This window comes from Schistocerca nitens, chromosome 5 (assembly GCF_023898315.1).
Source record: "Schistocerca nitens isolate TAMUIC-IGC-003100 chromosome 5, iqSchNite1.1, whole genome shotgun sequence".
Lineage (NCBI taxonomy): Eukaryota > Metazoa > Arthropoda > Insecta > Orthoptera > Acrididae > Schistocerca > Schistocerca nitens.
The window spans coordinates 869819780-869832186 of NC_064618.1; the positions used below are offsets into that span (position 1 = coordinate 869819780).

General features: G+C 43.4%; 1 pseudogene; it reads left to right on the forward strand.

Annotated features, from left to right (window-relative positions):
* Positions 1-11484: 11484 nt before the first annotated feature.
* Positions 11485-11602, forward strand: LOC126261436 (5S ribosomal RNA; annotated as a pseudogene).
* Positions 11603-12407: the final 805 nt, after the last annotated feature.

Below are 12407 nucleotides of genomic sequence, written 5' to 3' on the forward strand. Positions count from 1 at the left end.
TTCCTGCTCATTTGGAAGCTGTAACTTACGTAAATTTGTGTTCACGTATATTTGGCTATAATCAAGCAAGGTTGTTAATGTACGCCGTAGTGAATTTTTCTTACATTGTTTCTAGTCAGCAAAAACTGTTGTGTGTTTTTCTAATTCACTACCTTTTAAGGCTTTTACTCAACCTGCTTATGTGTTTTATACAAGTAGTTGGTTATTACTGTGTTTTCTTGCCACGCAAAAGTTTGCCATTTCATTACGGGTAGAAATTGTTGTCTTGAAAGGAGAATGTTGTAAAGTTCGCAAGTCCTACCTTGAAGGCGTGTGTCTTTGCCGTAAGTTAACTGGCAGAAATTTGTAAAATTTGTTTCTATGTGTTATTGTTATTAACTGTGAGTGTCCCCCCCCCCCCTCCTCCCGTGTGCATGACTCATGCGTTTTGGTTTTTCCATTTTGAGAACAGGATTGTCTTTATATGTTGCAGACAAGTTACATTCTGCGCCATTTAATGAGCCTGAGTGAGGCTGTTGTGGTCGGCCGTACCTACGGCTGTTGTAACCCAATGGGAAATTTGTCTGCCCAAAAGTGAAGTTATATATTCAAATTGTATTCATTTATTAATGGAGTCAGATTCACCAGTAATTTAGCTGAGCTTGAAATATTATACAACGTCGCGTTCTATACGTTATATTGCTTGCCTGTACTTTCCTTTTACTGGCGTGAAATTTTTTATAATTTAATAATTTAAAAGTCCTTTCCTATCGTAAATTGTGACTTATTCGATAAATGATAGTTGGTTTTTTTTGTAAATATCGTAAAGTCTTGCACCAAATTTGAATAAAGAGTGTTACTGAAAATTGTATGTAATTTCGCCAGTTATTCCTTGGCACCTACTTCCACTTTACATTTTGTGTATTAATTTTGATTAATACCCTTTGGTGAACCAGTAGTAATTTTACGGTTCAACGAGAATGTACGGTCGCAAGAAGACCGGGCTGCTGATGGCCACAAGGCACAGCCAAGAGGGAAGACCATTGTGTTTGGCGTATGACTCTGGCACTGCGTCTGCAGCACCAGTTGGCACCACAGTGACACAAGGACAGCTCCGAGCCAGACGTCCAGTAGCGTGCATTCCACTGACTCCAGACCACCACCATGCGTGACTTCAGTGGCGTCAAGTGGGAGTTCGTTGGAGCGCAGCGTGGAGGTCTGTTCTGTTTTCTGAAGGAAGCTGGTTCTGCCTCGGCGACAGAGATGACCGCGTGTTCTTCAGAAAGAGTTGAGGGTCTGAAAGCAACCTGTATACGTGCTAAGACACACTGACCTACACCAGCAGCCATGGTCCGGGGTGCGATTTCGTATCACAGCAGGACCACTCTTGTGGTTATCCCACGCATCCTGACTGCGTATTTTTAGGTCAATCTGGTGATTCGATCTGTTGTGCTGCTATTCGTGAACAGCATTCCAGGGCGGTTTCCCAACAGTATAACGCTCGCCTACATACCGCTCTTGTAATCCAACATGTTCTACAGGGTCTCGACATGTTCCCTTGGCCTGCTTGATCACCAGTTCCGCCTCCAATCGAACACATATGGGAAATGATAGGACGTCAACTCCAGCTTCATCCGCAAGCAGCACTAACCGTCCCTTTACTGACCGACCAAGTGCAACGAGCACGAAACTCCATCCCACAAACTGACACCCGGCACCTGGACAGCACAATTCTTCCACGTTTGCGTGCTTGCATTTAACAATCTGGCGGTTACACCGATTATTAATCTACCAGCAGTCCACATTTGCAATGGCGTATATCGTGCTTACATTAATCTGTGATCTTCCAGTTTTAATCATTCAAATATGTTACGTAGACAAATTTATTCCCGATATTTCATCATTCTATATTAATTATTTTGTGCTGTTGCGATTTATTTCCATCGGTGTACATCTAAATACACGTTCTGCATGCTACAGCGAAATATGCAAACGATCTGAATTTCGTGCCATTCTCTAAACATTCCTATTAGAGTGGACACTAAAATTAAATATTTCCACGTCCCAGAAAGCTGGTAGCTCTTCTACTAATGGTCCACATAAGTCCGCTTCGAGGGATTTCCTCTGCAAACTGACGGCTCTATTTCACCATCTCACCAATGGAGCGAAGTTTGCCAGTGGACCTACGACTGAGTCTATCTCACTATTCTATTTCAAGTCCTCATAAACTGTTACACCCGGATATTTACACGGGTGAACCTATTCCGTCTGTGGCTCATGACGCTATAGTTTCAAGAAAAAACGCTTTTGCGTATTGTAATGTGCACAATTTTATATTTCTTACTATCTTCCACATCTACATCTACATGGATACTCTGCAAATCAAATTTAACTGCCTGGCAGAGAAGCAGGTTTCCAATTCTTGATGCAGGACATCTATATTTGTCCATCTTTTATTTGCTATTATATCATGCTATTACATCATTATAGGTAACTGCATCAACTGTAAAAAGTCTGAAGTTACTATTTATATTGCCTGCTACGTCATGAATGTACAACATCAACACCAACGCTTCCATCACACTTCCCTGGGGTATACCTGAAGCTATTGCGTAGATTTTGAATACTTCCTACCAAGAAGTCCACAAGTCAGTCACAAATTTCGTTAGATATTACATGTTACCATACCTTCTTAACAAACGTTGATATACTAATACGACTTTTGGGAAGTCACGAACACTTTGTCCGTATGATTACTTTGATCCGTGGCTTTCAAAACGTGGTGCGTTACGCATAGCTGGCCCCACGTTCTCGGTATTCCTACTGAATGGCCTTGAGTATTGTTTCGTGGATATCAGGCTCTGTTTGTTGTGAACAGTCCTAAACGAACCAACAATGATGGAGAGTTAAGAACATTAATGTGGTGTCACCACCAGACACCACACTTGCTAGGTGGTAGCCTTTAAATCGGCCGCGGTCCATTAGTATACGTCGGACCCGCGTGTCGCCACTATCAGTGATTGCAGACCGAGCGCCGCCACACGGCAGGTCTAGAGAGACTTCCTAGCACTCGCCCAGTTGTACAGCCGACTTTGCTAGCGATGGTTCACTGACAACATACGCTCTCATTTGCCGAGACGATAGTTAGCATAGCCTTCAGCTACGTCATTTGCTACGACCTAGCAAAGCGCCATTACCAGTTACTATTGATGCTGTAAAACATGTACCGTCAAGAGCGATGTTCACCATTTTACGGATTAAAGTTAAGTATTCCAACAGCTACGTCCTTCTTTGCTAAAGTCTAACTTCCTTGTCCTGTTCCAGACCTCACGCCAGCCTGCGTGAGCTAAAACGCGTGCCTTTCGGCTTCCTCTCATAGTGGGTTGGCTCTCTTGCCAATCCACAACAATTAAAAGTTCATCTATTTTACTACCTAGTGCAGTGTTCACGTAAGTTGCAAGTGCAAGTAAGTATCCATATCCCACATGTCTGAGTTCCGAGGAACAGACTATCTGCCTAAAACTTCAGCTACTTCAGGAACCATATCATAAACGCTTCATTAAGTCGACTAGAAAGACTGACTAACCAGTTTCGACAGGTACCTTCAGTCATGTTAGCAGCCACAGCACAAATTCACGTAAGAGCGTCTCTTTTTACCGTCATAATGAAATAAACTACTGCAATGTGTGATTACTCTGCTACTTTATGGAAAATTAGTCGACGATTTTCAGCATTGTTCCATGCACTGTCTCACATTGCGTGTCCCCAAATTACCTTGATGTTCTGGTCACTCTCCAGCAAATGATCTACCCCATTTGAAATGTTGCTGTAACCTGTGGATAATGAAATTCTTATCCTAAGCTGTCTGCAGCTCACTGAAGTTTCGTGAAGATTGTTTAGACAGTTTTTTACGCAAAACATCACATGAACGTGCTACTTTCCTATTCTTTTTCTTTTTTATCCGATCACAAGATCGCTACAGCCATGTGATACACAACTTCCTCAAACGCATCTACAACAGCAATGAAGTAGCAATGCAACATGATGCTTCACTGACGCGCCAAAGAGACTGGTATAGGCATTCGTATTCACAAAAACGTTCAAATGTGTGTGAATTCCTAAGGGACCAAACTGCTGAGGTCATCGGTCCCTAGACTTACACACTGCTTAAACTAACTTATGCTAAAACCGACACACACACCTATGCCCGAGGGAGGACTCGAACCTCCGGCGGCAGGCACCGGGCAATCCGTGACATGGCGCCTGAAACCACGCGGCCACTCCGGGCGGCATGCGTATTCAAATACAGAGATATGTAAACAAGCAGAATACGGCGCTGCGGTCGGCAACGCCTGTATAAGATAACAAGTGTCTGGCGTAGTTGTTAGATCGGTTACTGCTGCTGCAATCGCTGGTTATCAAGATTGAAGTGAGTTTGAACGTGATGTTATAGTTCCGCACGAGTGATGGGTCACTGCATCTCCGAGGTAGCGATGAAGTGGGTTTTTTCACGTACGACCATTTTGCGAGTGCACCGTGAATATCAGGAATTCGGCAAAACATCCAATCTCCGACATCGCTGCTGCCGGAAAAAGATCCTACAAAAACAGGACCAATGATGACTGAAGAAAATCGTTCGATGTGACAGAAGTGCAACCCTTCCGCATATTGCTGCAGATTTCAATGCCTGGCCATCAACGACTGTCAGCGTGTGAACCATTCAACGAAACATCATCGATACGGGCTTTCGGAGTCGAAGGCCCCCTCGTCTACCCCTGATGCGTGCACGGCACAAAGCTTTACGCCTCTCCTGGGCCCGTCAACACCGACATTCGACTCGACTGTTGATGACAGGAAACCTGTTGCCTGCTCGGACGAGTTTCGTTTGAAATTGTATCAAGTGGATGGATGTGTACGGGTATGGAGACAACCTCATGAATCCTTGGATCCTGCATATCAGCAGGGGACTGTTCAAGCTGGTGAAGGCTCTGTCATGGTGTGGGGCGTGTACAGTTGGAGTGACAGCACACATGTACGTAAGCGTTCTGTCTGATCACCTGCATCGCTTCGTGCCCATTGTGCATTCCGACGGTCCCGGGCAATTCCAGCACAACAATCCGACACACCACACGTCCAGAATTGCTACAGACTGTCTCCAAAAGCACTCTTCTTATTTTGAACACTTCCGCTGGCCACAGTTCCTTTGGCTGTTGAGTGTATTATCGTTATGTAACACTTGGCCACAGCGAAAACTCCGTAAATTTAGAGACTGTAACATACTACTTAAAAAGCAGGAAATAACTGACCTGAACCAGCAATCGCTTACTTAAACCAGTGTGTTAGAGTGGGCTGTTCATGTTGGTCAGGAGCGCCAGGTGGAGCTCACTTTGAACATTTGCCTACCATTACTACTCAGGCCTACTGCGCTATTTGAGCCATCTTCTGTTTGCCATCGGTTTTAGGCAGAAAGTTTACACAGTTAATCGGAACTGGCAGAAAGCAGAGTGGACCTAACCACTGTGAAGTGTGACTGGTAAATACACTATATAACTGTAGATCCAGAGATTATCACTACTGACGAGGTACCCCTTGAGTGCGATGTCGCAAGAGACCAATGGTGTTTACGGCGTTGGATGTCCCACACAGTGTGTACGATGCAGCCACAATATTGGCTCATAATGGCAACGCGGAACGGGACTGGAGGTATAGCACGAGGCTACAGAGCAAACTGCTTAGTCGACAATTGACTGACAACAGCACTACAGTGTTACTGGTGTTCCACAAAGCTGAGAAACGGAAACGATAAACGAGGCAAACATTTCATTATACCTACAACATCAGTTGCCGTAGTTGACATTTCATCAGAAAGGAACCCAAGGAGTTTCACAGAGTGGGAAAGATGTGGCACATGAAATATTAGCGTGTCTGCAAGATGAGTCATCGGAATGTGTGGAGTCGTATACGTTCGACTGTGCGTACAATGTACGTGAGGAGTATAATGATGAAAATACGTGATTAACAAGTGAAAAATACTAACGCGAATTCTTTAGAGACGAATGGAAAAACTGGTAGAAGCCGACCTCGGGGGAGATCAGTTTGGATTCCGTAGAAATGTTGGAACACTTGAGGCAATACTGACCCTACGGCTTATCTTAGAAGAAAGATTAAGGAAAGGCAAACCTACGTTTCTAGCATTTGTAGACTTAGAGAAAACTTTTGAAAATGTTGTCTGGAATACTCTCTTTCACATTCTAAAGGTGTCAGGGATAAAATACAGGGAGCGAAAGGCTATTTACAATTTATACAGAAACCGGATGGCAGTTATAAGAGTCGAGGGACATGAAAGAGAAACAGTGGTTGGGAAGGGAGTGAAACAGGGGTGTAGCCTCTGCCCATTGTTATTCAATCTGTATATTGAACAAGCAATAAAGGAAACAAAAGAATAGTTCGGAGTAGGTATTAAAATCCATGGAGAAGAAATAAAAACTTTGTGGTCCGCTGATGACATTGTAATTCTGTCAGAGACAGCAAAGGACTTGGAAGAGCAGTTGAACGGAATGGACAGTGTCTTGAAAGGAGGGTATAAGATGAACATCAACAAAAGCAAAACGAGGATAATGGAATGTAGTCGAATTAAGTGGGGTGATGTTGAGGGAATCACATTAGGAAATGAGACACTTAAAGTAGTAAAGGAGTTTTGCTATTTGGGGAGCAAAATAACTGATGATGGCCAAAGTAGAGAGGATATAAAATGTAGACTGGCAATGGCAAGGAAAGCGTTTCTGAAGAAGAAAAATTTATTAACATCGAGTATAGATTTAAATGTCAGGAAGTCGTTTCTTAAGGTATTTGTATGGAGTGTAGCCATGTATGGAAGTGAAACGTGGACAATAAATAGTTTAGACAAGAAGAGAGTAGAAGCTTTCGAAATGTGGTGCTACAGAAGAATGCTGAAGGTTAGATGGGTAGGTCACATAACTAATGAGGTATTAAATAGAATTGGGGAGAAGAGGAGCTTGTGGCATAACTTGACTAGAAGAAGGGATCGGTTGGTAGGACATGTTCTGAGACATCGAGGGATCACCAATTTAGTATTGGAGGGCAGCGTGGAGGGTAAAAGTCGTAGAGGAAGACCAAGAGATGAATACACTAAGCAGATTCTGAAGGATGTAGGCTGCAGTAGGTACTGGGAGATGAAGAAGCTTGCACAGGATAGAGTAGCATGGGGAGCTGCATCAAACCAGTCTCAGGACTGAAGACCGCAACAACAACAACAACAAGTGAAAGAGATACTGACACAGGTGTTAAGCCTCGTAGTTCACCCTCCTTGTCGGACAGGGAACCACAAACCCCGCGTCCATTGGAAAGTAGTAAAGGTCAATCGTTGTCCAAGGAGCTGGTACTCAACATTATTATGTCCATGGAAGACCATCCGCAGAATACTAAAAGAACAATTATGAACACATTTCGAACGACCAGAAGAATATGACCGTGTAGTACATAAAAAAACCTAATATTCAAGAGAGGACAAGACGCACTTGATACAAAAACTGGGTGTTTGCGAGTTTCAAGGATGCTCGATACAATATACAGGATATGCACGATAGTGACCTACGCACATCAGATTGCCCGCGACGTAGATTAAAGTAATTTGAAGGGAAGCGGTGGATGGTTGCATAACTTGAAACAGTGCTTCAGAATTAGAAGACGTAAGATAACAAAATTTCAAAGAAAGCGTCAATTTGACGATGCACAGCAAAATGCGGAATTGGCCCGTCAATTTGTAGATGAGATAAAGCAACTTATCCCATCATTCAGTAAAGACCTTGTTTCCAACTACGACCAGTTGGAATTTGAAGAGGAAACGCATATGAAAGAAATCTTGGAAATTAGAGGTGCCGAGAGAGTTGTATCAAGATCAACTAACATCAGTGTCTTAACGATTTCGTATACAACTATTCCACTTGTTAATCTGGATGGTAAATTGCCTGGAAAGTTATTTATTGCCCTGCGAAAAGTTGGAGGTTCCCTACTACTTACGATTCTTCCTCGTGTGCGTGATTTTGCAAGGACATTAGGGAGTATTTACGTAACAGCAAGCACGAGTGGGAAAATGGGCGCAAGAGAACTACAACCATGGTATTTCTGCTTCTGGCCAATAGCTGGTCAACATAACTCACTATTGCTCGACTCCGGGTCTGTGTATCAAAATCATATCCCTTTAGAGCAAACTATCCTTCCTGAAAAGTGTGTGACACTGCAGTTGATACGATCTTGGAACCACTGGACAAATTCAGCCTCTGGATCATTCTGGAAACATCCCCCAGGCTGTGGCTAAGCCATGTCTCCGTTATATCCTTTCTTTCAGGAGTGCTAATTCTGCAAGGTTCGCAGGAGAGCTTCTGTAAAGTTTGGAAGGTAGGAGACGAGGTACTGGCAGAAGTAAAGCTGTGAGTACCGGGCGTGAGTCGTGCTTCGGTAGCTCAGTTGGTAGAGCACTTGCCCGCGAAAGGCAAAGGTCCCGAGTTCGAGTCTCGGTCGGGCACACAGTTTTAATCTGCCAGGAAGTTTCATATCAGCCTCTGGATGTTTGTTTTTTTCCTCTGCCTGTAAAACATATTACCGCACTATCTGCAGCTGCGCCTTAAAGGACAGCCAGTTTCACTACAAGCACCAAGTGTCTCGGATTCGGCTGCATGTCATCACATTTAATCAGTTGTCATCACCCCGTTACGCCAATATGAATCTACATGCATTCTTCAAGAGTGGATACTTAATTGAACGTACTGCACGGTTTGTAACTCCCAAGGAGTTCTCCTTCGATCTTGATGGTGCGAACCTTTGTGATTACTGTGGTGCTGCATCTTTCATTCGATGTTCATGGTACAAGTTAATGGTTTGTTTTGAACCGTTCTTGAATGTTGCCGATGTCCATTTTGTGAAGTGTAACACATACATCACGTAGAAGGTTGAGCTCTGCACCTCCCATACGCCCATTTTCCTTCGCCCTTCTGATGCACATGGTGAGTCATTAGCAGGTAATATTTTTCCTCTCATAACTGTTAACACAACACCTTCAAATGAGCCTTACTAAAAATTGAACTTGCGATCTCGTACTCTTTGTGAGTAGCGTGAAAATCATACATCAATTAATTCAGTAAGTGAATTCCATTGTTTACGTGTAACATTTACTGCATTAACTCAGTAACTTATGTAGAAAGTTTCAAGTTGAGATTAGAACACATACCTATGCCTAGCGTTGATTAAAATAAGTTTTAATTGAATATTCCATTGATATACAACGCAGAAAAATATCTTCCAGGTCTATGAAATATAGTATTCATACCATATAAAATTTCATAATAGTTTAATCCATTCTTAATGTAGAAGTTCTTCATAGATTGATGGTCGAACACCTATCTGCTTAACTGCGATCTAACAGCACGCTAAAATTATTTAAAAACGACGAAGCTATTGGAGAGAGTCATCTTCCGCATTTTACAGTTTGAAGGTAGACTTCTTTACTTAGTCTACCGTGAAAATATTCTTCAGTAATTGCATGTCAAAAATGATGTTCAGAATGTACTACATGCCCAAAAGTATCCGAAAGATCTCAATGGCGCCCGCCTAATTAGTAAGCAACCCACATAACGTAACTGTCTTGCAGGTCCTCTGACCTCTTTCCGGAGCATTCGTTTAAGAATACAAAATGTTTACTACAACAGACCTCTTGAAGCACTCCTGTTACTGGGTCTTAGTCCAGAAACGAATTACGACGATAACGAAAATATTAGGAAACACGTTATTAGAGATGACGCGGTATTTAATAGTTGTAACCTTAAATTTATTACAATAAATGACATTTTTTTAAAAAAAACAAGTTCAACTTGGTACTTACAAAACGGAACGTTTTGTACTGGAGTTGCACCCACAACTCTTATCCAACAACTATTATCACTGGTACCTAACCGTGATAGATCTTAAATATGGTTTTAGTCACAAATAACTCGGTATGTGGACGTTAAAACTTGAAATGACGTGAGGTAAAGTTTGTGTTGGATGGAGAGTCGAACCCAGCACCTAGTCGATGGTAACTAAAAAACAATCAGATATTAGATTTAGCCTTTCTTTACATCAGGAGTCAGGTGACTGAAACCGAAATGGCGAGACAAGAAAGTTTTACCTTGTCGGCATTCGATCCCGGCTCCAGTCGTCGTCGTTTTCTAGGCACGAATTAATGTTAGACGTAGATTTACTTCACCAGCAGCTAGACGTATTAGCTGGCAATTTTTTTTTTAAGTCATCACTCTTCTGACTGCTTGATGCGACCCATCTAGAATTCCCCTCCTGTGTCAAGCTCCTCATCTCAACCTCTGCCTTCCTCTACAGCTTTTGCCCTCTAGCTATCCCTCTAGTACCATGCAAGTCATTCCATGATGTCTAAAGTGATGGCCTAGCATCCTGTACCTTCTGTTTTGCCAGCGTTTTCCATACTCATCCTGGCCGATTCTCCGTAGAACCACCTCATTCCTGGCAATAACATCACGAAAAGTTCCGTGCTGAGTGCGAACCGAATCCTGCACTTACAATCGTAGTTAACTACAGAATTATTTTGTGTCAGTAGCTAGGAAAGGCATGTTTGAACTCGAAATAATATGATGAAATTTCTGTGTCCGACTGGGAGACGAAACCCGCGCCAATCGTTGTTGATATCACACGGAGAGACGTTGAATTCCGTACTATTTTTCTACTATAGCATGGTGTGTGCATGCTACAGCGTGAAACGACATGATGAAAAAGAGTGCAAAATATTGATAGTTAACGTTTCTTCGCGTGTAGACAACAAGGATGGTATGTGTGGGGCTCAATTGGCAGTCAGCGCTGAAGTTTTCGTCACGTTACTGCCAGATCAGAACTTGCGCACATCTCACCACTGATGAAATAAGCCGATGTTTACCATCTAGTCGTGGCTAGAAAACGACGACGATGGGAGCCGTATCTAAGGCAAAACTTTCTCTTATCGTTAACTAAGTTCCAATCATCTCGCTCCTAATCGTAAAGTTAGATACCTGACAACCGATGGTGTTAAGGTAACAATCGATCAGGTACTACGTTTGAATCCCTGTGAAAGAATACACTTTACGGCACGCCATTTCTAGTTTGAACAAGTGCTCTAACATCTATTTGTTAATGAAACGATATTTAAGATAATTCGTTGCTATATAACAGGGAAAATAGTTCTCTGATAGGAGGCCTGCGTCCAGGTATAGTACAAAAACTTTCATCGTGGAACTCAGACTTCCCCTTTCGAAATATCATTTACTTTACCAAATTTGAGATTATTTGCGTTAACAAGTGTATCATCTCTAATAATGTGTCTCGTGCTTCTTACTTTACCATGTTCTTAATTTGCAACTGTACTGACTGACACGCAGAGCAATGTTTTCTGCTGGCTCCGTGCAGTATTCATTTTGCGGTACAGAAACGAATATACCGAAAAGAGAGTGCAACGGCCTTGCCGCAGTGGATACACCGGTTCCCGTCAGATCACCGAAGTTAAGCGCTGTCTGGCGTGGCCGGCACTTGGATGGGTGACCATCCAGGCCGCCATGCGCTGTTGCCATTTTTCGGGGTGCACTCAGCCTCGTGATGCCAATTGAGGAGTTACTCGACCGAATAGTAGCGGCTCCGGTCAGAGAAAACCATCGTAACGACCGGGAGTGCGGTGTGCTGACCACACGCCCCTCCTATCCGCATCCTTATCTGAGGATGACACGGCGGTCGGATGGTCCCGATGGGCCACTTGTCGCCTGAAGACGGAGGGAAAAGAGACTAGAGAACCAGCACGAAAGTTATGTCGTGTGGGTTGCATACGAGTAAGGCGGAACGCAATGCCGTGGTTTCGTATACTTTTATTCATTGTAGACTTGTTACTCTTACTACTGACAGGCGGGACGTCGCAAATTATTACTACACAGTCTCCCGAAATGGCAAGTCGTATACCACGATCTGACAATATAGTTCGCCCGTTTCAGAAAACTACTGTAAGAATCGAGGGACGTCAGAATTAGTCACGCGAGAACTCGCACGCGTAACGCTCGCCTGGGAGCGTTCATCGGCGCGATTACAGGTGGTTCCCCTGAGATTGGCGAGACTGGTCACACGAGAAGATACGTGGCTGTCGTGCGAGAAGTGACGATGCGCCGGCGCCCGGAATTCCCCGACCGCTGGATGGCGGCCTACGGCAGCCGTCTCACCTGCGGCAGCTGTTTTTTGGGAACTAGCAAGACAACTTCTTTTTGCTCTAAAACGACTATATGGGAGCCCCCTAGTTAAGGAGGAAGGTGGCCTCTTTCTTACCAATCACTAATATTTTCGTCAGAGGAGTGAAAGCATTTGGTACTCAGTACCTCTAATGAAACGGCCAA